Source organism: Astatotilapia calliptera, chromosome 13 (genome assembly GCF_964374335.1).
Source record: "Astatotilapia calliptera chromosome 13, fAstCal68.1, whole genome shotgun sequence".
NCBI classification, from domain to species: domain Eukaryota; kingdom Metazoa; phylum Chordata; class Actinopteri; order Cichliformes; family Cichlidae; genus Astatotilapia; species Astatotilapia calliptera.
In genome coordinates, this window is record NC_137434.1 from 23,279,770 (window position 1) to 23,291,346 (window position 11,577).

An 11,577-nucleotide genomic window follows, 5' to 3' on the forward strand; every position below is an offset into this window, starting at 1 on the left:
GGTTCTCTGCATGGTTGACAGAGGAGGTTGCAGACGGCACTGATGCCTTCACCCTTTTCTTCTCCTTGCTCCCTCGCTGTTGTGTCCCCCCACCCCACCCACCTCCAGTTCCTTGCTTGGCGATCAGGTTTCTCTCCGTCCATCAGTGCAGAGGGAGAGGAGAAAAAAGGGGAGGAGGTGGGCTGTTCTGATCAATGGCAGGAAACCAGACGATGGGAAGGGAAGACGTGAAACAGATAGGCCCCATAACCTACCTACCTACCAGAATACCGCAATCACATCTCTCTCTCCATCTTTTTCTTGCTCCCTTCTGTGTTCCTATCTGTAATACACAAAAACACACACCCACGCACACCCACGTAGCCCTGTGGAAAAACAGCCAAGACACTACACATACAAACATGCATCTGACCACAAACATGCTGCAAAAAAAAAAGAAACACACAGCAGCACGTAGCTTTAGACTGATATGCCAACATACATACACACACACACACAACAGGGTGAACGGCTTATATTTACCTGTGCCTTATGGGAACATTACTAATAATATACACAATTTGAATATACTTTACTTCCAGCCGTATGCAAATCTCAAACATATTGCTTACTTTCTCCAGGGGCCCATAAATTCCCACACACGGGCATGTGAGAGGCACACAAACACACACACAAACCCCAGTGAAGATATGTGTAATCAGGACAGAGAGACGGAGTGGCTGTCTGGTTCGACTTTATTAATTTGTGGTATTTTTATTACCGTTTATTGCCATCATTTTTATGGTGGACAACACCGCTGCTCACTCCTCGAGGCGCTCATTAGCTGAATAAGTATTTGACAGTTATTTAATTATGCAGTATTAGATCCTTACAGAGTTATGAAACCAACACTGATAATACAATGAGAATAATGGAGACTTTTATTATGTACCTATAATGCAACACTCATGCTACACATCTCACGGCTTCTTATGGCAAGGAATTAATGAAATTACATTTTAACAGATTTAATGTGAGATACAAGTTCAACTGTGATGCATTGAGTGAATTCCTGTATGTATACGTGAGTAAATGTATGTGTTTTTGATCTTTTTAGTGCAGACTGCTGAGCTTTCTTGCCACTACATCTAACTCTTAACTCCTGTCAAAACACAGAGCTTTAAATTGAATTAAGACCGCATGCTGCAGTCCCTGCTATGATCCCCCCAACCGGCGCTTTTAACACCATACACTTCTGCAGAACACACACACATATTGATTCAGACCTTTTACATGAATGTATACATAGGCATTGACACTAACACCAATATTAAATGTATACATATATTTGAATCAGTAATAACGAATGATTTTTGAGTGCTATATGTTGAGGCCAGATAAGCCTCAAAACTCGGTAACTGTAAAGACTTTATTTCAGTGTTCATAATCATGCCGATAGTTCTTGTCAGCTACAGTCCCAGGATTTTCAGTGCCCTTTTTAAGTGGTTAGTTAAATTGACCGGGACTCTCCCCCCTCCCAAAATATAGAAATAAAATAAAATTATTGAATAGTCTTGATCTTATTTTTTTTTCAATTGACATATTTTGGTATGAAACCTTACCATATATCTAAAATACAAATTTTATTGCCATATTATCATCAATATATTCCAATGATTTTATATATGTATTCAAGAGAAAATCAAAGTATTAGTGTCAAATCAAAGTCGGGGTGCATTTTATTTTAATTACAGCTTAAATCATCTCACAGGCAACTAAAACCAATTCCTAATATGCAATAAGTAAAAGAATACCCCAAAAATGAAACGGCATACATATCAGGCAATAATTCACCACCACCCCCACTCAAAGCTCGTCTGTCTGCGTCTGTGTTTTGTCCACTGCAGTTTAGTTTATGTAACAAAAGTGCCGATGCTCTGTGTTTTATCCAAAGATTATACTCCAATTTGTTCTATGTGTTGGTGGCAGTTCAAGTTGCTCTATTAGAAATCATGCTAAAGCAATATTGTCTAAGTGAGATGGTCATTAATCATCAGGCTGACAAGAGCTCTGGACATTGTTGACGAGTAATGAGTGTGTTACTAACCTTTAATACATTTGGGCTGCTGTTAGTCAGCTGGATAATTAGTACACACTGACGATGGTACAAATGTATTCTGTGTGCCATCAATTCTGGTGATTATGTGTCATTACTGAATTGAGGGGTGGAATAAAAGGCAGGAGTTTTGTTTCAGTTTTACAGTGTAGACATTTGTTGGCTTCCACGTCTTCTGAGCAGATTTTGTACCAGCAGCTACTTTTCCCCCATTAATTTCCTGTTAAATTTAAACATTGCTTGTTTAAAGAAAACACTCACTGCAACATTTTACTTTTAAAATACTTTGGGAAAAAATAGTAACGTGAGAATACATTCTCACTCAACATTGTTTTATTACTCAGTACGTTATTTATGAAGGTTTGTATCAGCTACATAAATTTATGAATGAGCTGTTCTGGTCTGGCTCCCACAAATGAGACTTAAGTGGCGTGTGGGACATAACCTTTGCTTGGGGACCGTGCAGAAGGTTACTGCAGTGCGTGTGTGTGTATTTATGTGCACAGTGAGTATTGAGCAAAGGCCACTGCAATGCAACCCAACACCATCTCTTTGTCTGAGCCCCACAGGCTGCTAACCAGAGTGCCTCACTTTTTTCCACATTCAGCTCTTTAATAGTGTATACAATGTAAGTTTTAAATGGCCATAGCCTGGTAAAATTACATGAGCTTCATTTGCTTCTTTATGGTGGATAATTAAATAAAATCTAATTCGATTTTTATTCCTATCATTTAATTTAAATGTTTATATATTAATTTATCCGATGAGTTAATAGTAATTCTTTTCCGACTCAATTACAACATATCTCGCTCAAAGTCAATTCAATGTTAATGCAAAGCAGAGCTTAAGGTGCTAAATATATTTTATCACTAACAATAAAATTCACAGGTTTAATGAGCTATACACAGTCCGTGAAAATAACAGGATATAAAGGTTAAGACCAGGAAACCTCTCACCTGTTTTGGTTTCTGCTCTGACATTTACAACGATTTTTAAACCACCTGTTGCTTGAGAGCAAAACAATAACAAAGTTATGAAATCAATAAATATAAATGGGGTGACGCACTGACACTGAAAGAATTGAAATACTGATAGTATGCCTTTTAATTTTCCCACACCGTAGCCAGGTTTGATTTACAATATTCGCCATAAAACATTGGTGTGCGCGGCCACTAGTGTGTATGCACATGTGTTTCTATCCCTTTAGAGACATGATAATTGTTTGTTGTGATATTGTAATGAAACCCTCAGGCCCTCTTAAGCTAATCAGCCTCTCTCTCTCTCTTTGCAGATAGATCAGTTGTCAAGGCCGTGGGCAGGACAGCGCGGTGAAGCACAGCGTCTGCCTTTTGGCCTTCGGCTTGCGTGGCACACATTCCCTGCCATTCTTGCCTAACACATCAGCATGCAGTCTGCTTATCAATCAGTCAGTAAGCTCCTTCATTCCAACCCCCAGCTGCTGTTTCTTGTCGCGCTGGAGGTGATGATACATGCGCAACATTTTAGGGCAATGCAGCTCAACTTTGCTGCCAACAGTTATACCGATGATATCTGAAGGGATTTAAAAAATGATGTGCATGTCGGTTGGAGTAAAAATTGCAACTTGGAATGTACATTAACTCTAGTTAACACTTTTTTAATATACACCTCTGTGTGGTATTTTGGTGTAAAGAAAAACCAAAACAATTATGAATCGAAGCAATAAATGATTATTTATTTTTTAATTCAAACAAACAGCTTCGGTTTTTCATGTTGTGACAGAAAAAAAGCCAGAAAATGGGTAAAAAAGTTGAACACAAATTATTAAATATTGACAATAAGAGTTACAGTGTTTCTAATATAACAAATTAAAAATTGAGTTTCACATTATATATTTGTTTGAAGGCCATTTTGATCTTTCTTTTCTTTCTTCCTATCAGTACCAGAGTATACAAAACAAATGGAATTTTCTTTTTTTTCCATTAAAAAAAAGAAAATTCCATGAAAAACGTCCATCCACCCATTCTCTTCCGCTTATCCTTATCAGGGTCTCGTTATAGGTTATAAGTTATACGCTGTTGTTCATATCTATGCACAAACTAACCTTTTGTTATTTTCAGAAAATGACTGCTTGTCCAGGATGCTGGAGGCATCCCTCGCAAATTTTACATATTTAGTACATTTGTTTTTGCTTCTGCATTTGTTTGCATGCAACAGTTTTTTATAGAGTATAATGGAGACATTCAGTTTTATATGTCTGCCACAGACTACGTGCCTGATCTTGAACAGACAAACAAAAATGAAACTGTGACAACACAACGACAATAAGAGATAAAACTCTTAAAACACCTTTTACATGTTTAATGCAATCAGAGTATATAAATGTACATATGTAAATAATATACTAGAATGAACATGAAGTCTGGCTTCCTGAAATGCATTATTGTTGTGTTAAAATTACACCTGTTGAGAACAGTTCGGAGATATATGGATTTAGCCAATGCCTTACTTACAAAACAGATGACTCTCCTGAGAATGAAGGGAAACCAAAACAAAAACAACACTGGTGTAAATTAACTCTCTGAGAGGATCTAGGTCTAAAGCATGCAGTGTAGCTCGGATTGTGTGTACTACTCATTTGTCTGGTGATCATGCACATGACTCACTCCAGCATATACCTGTATTACTATCCAACAGTGGACAATGGGGTTGGTACACATTCACCAACAATGGTGTGCTGAAAAAATCTTGTTCATTTGTATCTACAAGAGAAGTATCAGCACACGTGAGAGTTGACTATATTACTCAGCAGTGCTTCTATGGGCTGGATCACGGAGAATAATGACCAACTCAAAAACACGTTTTCACACATCCACATTGTTTGAATGGAGGCTACTTAATATTGCTCTTCAATCAGTTACACCATTTAAAAAATGTTAAAGCCTCATCACTAGTTTATGATGTAGCTAGCTTAAAATTCACATTTGCATAAACCAATGAGTCTTTAAAATATATTTTACAAATAGGAGAAAAGAGAAAAGGAGATGAAAAGCAAGCTTTTTATCTTCAAGCAACAGGTAAAATACAGTCATGAGACTTCTATTAAGCAGCATGTTCACAGGAACAGGTGGATATTGCACTTGTGTCTTTAGTTTATGTGTGTGTTAATGCATTATGATGGAAAACCTTTAACATTTGATCTTCATGGAATGGCAGAGGGGCCTTGTTGACTACCACCGTGATCAACTGGATGAATGGATGTTAACTCAATTGAACAGAACAAAGCCTAACCAATCAGTGAACACTAATCCTGAGCTAATGTTCTGCTGCCATGCTGGCTACAGTAGCACTCAATACTGACACTGCTTTTATATTATTGTTATTGATTAATTAATTGTGAAATATCATAATTTAGCACTGATTTGACATCAACTAAGGGGAAATATTGCAGTGGTTGTCTTTTTTCTGATTCTGTTGAGTGAGGTTTTCTGATCAGTCTAGCTTATTACTGTGCAGAACTATATAGCCTTTTCTGCAGAGTTATTGTTTAATTTTGTGTGAAATTAGAACTTTAAAATTATATGACCTTGCCAGCAGTAATAAGTGTTCACCACTTGTCCTTGATATCAAGCTGATGTGTCATAATAAATGTCTCAATATTTTATACATTTTGTCTGCTTCCTGAATACAAGCCTGGTCATGTAATACTCCAAACCGAGACAATGGTAATGGCAATATGGGCACCGGTGAAAGGAAATGTTTTGAGTTGAATGATCCAGACTCAGAAAAGATGTGTGCATTAGCACTGAAGATCATATATAGGCTGGGGTTAGTAGATAGAGTATTTTACTGTAAATACTACTAATTTAAACTTTGTTCATTGGTACATATGTTATACCAACATTCAGCTCAAAATAAATGAATTTTATTGGAAATGGACCAATTTTTTTAAGTCTAATTACAGCTGCAACCATATGGATCACCATAGGCTTTAGTGTGTGAGTGTGTGTGAATGTGTGTGTGAATGGGTGGATGACTGGATATGTAAAGTGCTTTGGGGTCCTTAGGGACTAGTAAAGCGCTATATAAATACAGGCCATTTACCATTACCATTTATATGGACAAAATTACTTGGTCACACCTTTGAATTATCTAGGTGTTTTCAGTTCAATTCCATTGCCACATTTGCATAAAGTAAAAGCCACACAGTCTGCTTTAACAAACATTTGTAAAAGAATGGATGATACTCAAAAAGGATGCCACTGGTACACCAACTACGTTTGTATAATCTTTTCCCTTCTAGATATTTCATGATGAACTGTAAGTGGTATTATTGGAAAGTGGAAGCATTTAGGAACCACAGGAACTCACAAAGTGACAGACCATGTGATGTTTTACAGTGTGGGACTTCGTGACATGGGTTTCCATGGTAGAGCAGTTCTTGTAGATGTCATGTGTAGGTTGCCCTGTGCTTTTGTTCACAAACTCTGTTTTTTTGTTGTTGTTTTTTTTACAAAATTTAACCAGATTAAACTTTGACGCCTTTGATGACTGTTTACAATATTTTCTTACATATATTAGAAAAATAAATATTTATTTCATTAAACATGAGCCTGCTGTTGTTGGCTGAAGGTTTAAAACTTCCCTTTATAATTAAATAAAAATTTTTAGACACTATTTTGGAGGTAAAAGCAAACATTTTAGCACCCATGTTGAAGATGAACTCGTACACTCTTAGTTCAGTGTGTTAGCTTATTTGATAGTCGATTCAATATTTTTTAATCAACTACTAAACACCATAGCCCCACAGCTGAGGTTGAAGAGTCATTAGTTTTGCAGGTGTTTAGTCATAAATCAAATGTTGACCTGAGGGTACTGCTAAAAGTATTGCAGTTTATCTTCTGGTAATAATGACTGTCTCTAGAAAACTTTTGTCATTAGTTTGAACACTTAGTTATAACCCTCCTGAAAGGAATCCAAGCATGTTTTAATGCTCTCTCTGTGTTTGTCAGGAGTGAGCCATGTCTGCAGTTTCAGCTCAAGTCACTGCACGAAAAAAGCAAAAGTTGTAAAGAAGAGAACAGAGTAAAACATTATCATGTTAAAACAGCAGAAAAGAATAACAGAAACAAAAGAAGAAATAAGATAAAGACTGATTTCATGACTCACCTGCTCTCGGCTGTAAATTTTGGCAATCTTTTTTCGTGAAGTGGTCATGGATTAATTCCTCCAGCCAGTTAAGCATTCTTAAGCCGATGCCGATTTCATCTCATTTTTCTGCAACTTATTATACACATTTATCCATTTGTTCTCATCTCTGAAAATAGAAGGCTGCAGATGGCTCAAGGCTTTCACGCTGTGCTGCCACATGTCTACTCCACGGATGACAGTTCCTGACATGTACATCTGAGAATCTAAGATTTGATCCTTTGCTCTCTGAAGATTCGTGAACCTTGGAAGAATTCTATCTGCCGCATTCCTGATCGGGGCTTCGGCTACATGCTAGATAGGGCGTAAACAGCAATTTGTTATAAAGATATACCAAGTATGTCTTCAGGAAGAACCAGCAGGCTTAGAGCTGCAATAGTATGGAGGTCAGAAAGTTTGGTTTGTTGTTGTTTAATTCCAAAACAATTGTTTATTTTTGGGACTACTGTGTGTAATATGATTTTAATCTAAGAGTCTCATGAATTATCTATTTTCTTGCAGTATTTACATTACATTAATCTGTCCTTTAAAACTGTTTATTATGTAAATTCTTATGTATTTTGTGATTTTAAATAAGGTGTTTAGGTGCATTTTTTATTGTTTCACATATTTTAGTATATATGACACTGAAATTTCTTTTTGACATCAATTTCTATAAATCAAATGGAAACATTTTTTAATTCTAGAGGTTTTAGTGCTTTCAGTATGACATAAATCACAAATTGTCAAATGTAGTAAGATCATTCCCTGTTCAGATCAGTAAACCTGCCTATATAAAATTCATAAACATTCAGTTATTGTATTCTAGATATTGAAATTAATCGAATTTAAAATTTCCAGTTGATTTTTGCTTAGTAATTGTTAACCCTTTAAAAAATTATGACATATGACAGCCATTACTCTCATATTGTACAATATAAAAAAAATTAGAAGCTATTTTTGTAAAGAATGAACTAAGCTGTAAAAGTGAAATTACATTTCAGATGTGCTTAACAAAGGAGATCATTTTTACTGTTTGGTGGTGATACAAACACTCATAGTTCTGCCATTTTGTACCACATGGATCTTTGAAGGGAGCATGCATCTTTACAGAACTGTATTTAGCAAAAAATAATAATTCCTAAATAAGATCAAGTAGTAAAATAATTAATATTCATTAATCACAACACTTAAAAGATACACTCTAGTTAGTGTAAAGCTCAAATTCTCTGAGCTCATTGTAGTGCAAGATAATTTAAACTATAACATAAAACAAACAGAATGATGTGTATGGTATCATAATGATATCAAATGCAAGTGAGCAAGACATCAATATTTCTAATATGGTTCAGCTATATGAAAATTAGACTAGAAAGACAGAAAAGCGGAAAGAAGGTTGTGTGAGGACTATCCTGGAGCCTTTAGAGTTATTTAATGAGCAAAGGGTGTTGGCCACACTGTTGACCAAAATAGACAACACCTTGCTTTCCTCGTCATGACGTACTGCTCAAACAGCAGAGGGTTTTCAGCAGCAGGCTCCTTCAAAACTATTGTAATAAGGACCCATATAGGAAATCACTCAGTTAAAGTATTGAATCACTCCCCTCTGCACGGGGAGAGGACACTTATCCTCCTTATTTGGACACTCTACTTTATTACACAGTAGTTTATATATATATATATATATATAGATAGATATATAGATAGATATATAGATAGATAGATATATAGATAGATATAGATATATATAGATAGATAGATAGATAGATAGATAGATAGATAGATAGATAGATAGATATGTATAATATTTTAACTTCAAACCATCAACTGCAGATGAAACAGATAGATAGATAGATAGATAGATAGATAGATATCTATATCTATATATATATATATAGATATAGATATATAAAAAGCAGACCTACATTTCAAAAGTTCTGATTTTTTTCAACTTTTACACCTTTCGTGTGCGTTAGTTGTTCACAGGTTGTAGTGAAAGTAGAGCAGTCTGCAGTGACCATGAGAGGCATGTAATGTGTTTAAATAGAGCAAAGTAGTGTTTGGAGAATTGGTAATTACTTACATCCCTCTCTGACCATTGGGACACTGTCCAGATCACCTTCTGCCACATCGATCCACACATACGCAAAACATGTGCAAGCTATGATGAAATGTAGTTAGACACTTGCTACACAAACACCCAGTCAGTTCAATTGTCAATGGTTACAATGCTTATCAGACATAACCAGCATAATAGTACTTCAGTAGCAGTCATTAATGGTACAATATGTCATGTAAGTTAGTTAGATTTCTTTAACTCTTCCTGGTTGGCCTTCTCTGCAAGGTCAAATCACCCAAGACATTCCTATTGCCCTCTACAGGACAAAACCTGAAACTCCTCCCACCAAAAACTACTACAGTAATTTTTCTGGAAACAACAAAAAAATTATTCTTTATCAACAAGGTTTAAAATGGTTCTTTACCTAAATACTTGCATAAGGTTTAGAGTATTTAAGCACCCACATTCACATAATCCATATACAGCAATATAATCATGACCGCATAAAACAAAACAAGGTAATATTTGTCTGCAAACCCAGACACGTAGTTTCATTAGCTATAGCTATTAGCTATACAGAGAGTCATCTACTGCAAGTTGGTTGCACTAGAAAAGCATCAAAGTTCAGTGACATAGTCAGTTGCAGGTCAAGTGCAAACGTAGCTGAAGAGCTAGCTGCTAACAAGTTCATGCAAAACTTGCACATGCAAGTGAATAATACCTCTAATCTGTTAATTTCCCTGCACGGGTTTGCAGTTATGAACATTAATGTTTTCAAGCCTTTAGTTGACTCTATAGCTGTTTTGCACCACCGTTTGAAAACGATGTGCAACATTTCTTGTATTTACTGAAAGAAAAGCATCACTGTGTATGACTACTATCATATGTTGAAATAAATAAACACTGTCTCCAAACGGATTTTGCTGAGATAAAACATTATTATCAAAATAGAAGTTTTATTATTTTATGATGACTCTATTAATCAAATAACAAATTCAGAAAAGAAGTATTAAAGGAATTTGCAAATATTAGCAAACAGAAAAAAGTATCTGTTACTTATGATGAAATGTATGCAAAAACGTAAACATAAGCAATATGAATTGCTTAAGGTATTGCTGTTGCAGTCATATGCGGTTTAATATTTTGCTTGTGGGCACCTAAACAAGAGGTGGGGATCAAACCACCAACATTCTGATTAGTAAACAACCAGCTCTACGTCCTGAACTACAGACACCCCAAGACCAAAGTTAAATATGCGTGTGTGCATGTGCTTATCTGTAAGTGTTTGTGTTTTGGGTAAGGAGGTCACAGGTGGCGCCAAACTCGCCTCCGGATTGAGTGTTTAACTTGAATTTCCACTCTCGCTTTTAACAGTTCTGGCACTAAGTGCAAGGGAGACATCAAGATGTGACCACAATACCACATTCTGCGTAAGTGGACCTTTTTCACACTCATAATATTGACTCTGATAATGTTTTCATCACTGCATGGCAACACCAGATCAGATGAACTGCACTCTGCGCAGACCAAATACACGGCAGCTCCTGCATGATTGAAGGACAGAACGATTTGTGTTGCTTTTACCTTTTTACCCCTGAATCAATAAAAGACACTCTTTCACCTTTTCCTGAGTTGAGAAGCACGTGTGTGCTGTTCGCTCATCAAGACGCACCCACTTGCTTTGCTCTTAGAGGCCAATCGTTTTGAGTGTTTCAAGGAAATGGACATGAAAATATACAGAATTGGCTGTAATTATATGTGAAGGTTTATTTAAGTTTGAGGGAAGCGTGAAGAAAAAAGACAGGCAGACAGAAATCCAAATGAGAGTCTTGTATGCCTCTTGAGCAGAGTGGGTTAAGCCTCTGCGAGTGTGTGTACTTATCCATGTATGTGTGTCTGTATTTCACATTGTGACTTGATGATGTTGTCTGGGCCAATCTAGCAGAGTGAATGGTTTGAATTTACGAGCCCGCGACAGTCAAATTGTCCTAATCACTAAGTAAATAGATACTTCCCCAAACTATCAGGGCACACACACTGACAAAACTGCTTACAAGGACAAGGTTGGAGAGTGAAAAAAAGGAGAAAACTTTCACTGTTAATTGTTGTTTTCCTTCTTATTCCAACTTAAAAACACTTGGTGTAATTATTCATAAGTGCCACTTTGATTCGGGCAAATTTGTTTGAAAGAAGCTTAAGGTGTTTTGGTTGAGTTATTCTCTTACAGAGCTTGGGTTATGCACGAAGGGTCTTTTGC

General features: G+C 36.3%; 1 long non-coding RNA gene across 2 annotated transcripts in view; it reads left to right on the forward strand.

The window, feature by feature from the left end:
- The window catches only part of LOC113034976 (uncharacterized), a 33,415-nt gene extending 27,406 nt beyond the window's left edge, over positions 1 to 6,009 (forward strand). For both annotated transcript variants that reach the window (XR_003274270.2, XR_013900874.1), the window contains one exon: positions 3,387 to 6,009. This is a non-coding gene — a long non-coding RNA (uncharacterized LOC113034976). The remainder of the gene's footprint in view (positions 1 to 3,386) is intronic.
- Positions 6,010 to 11,577: the final 5,568 nt, after the last annotated feature.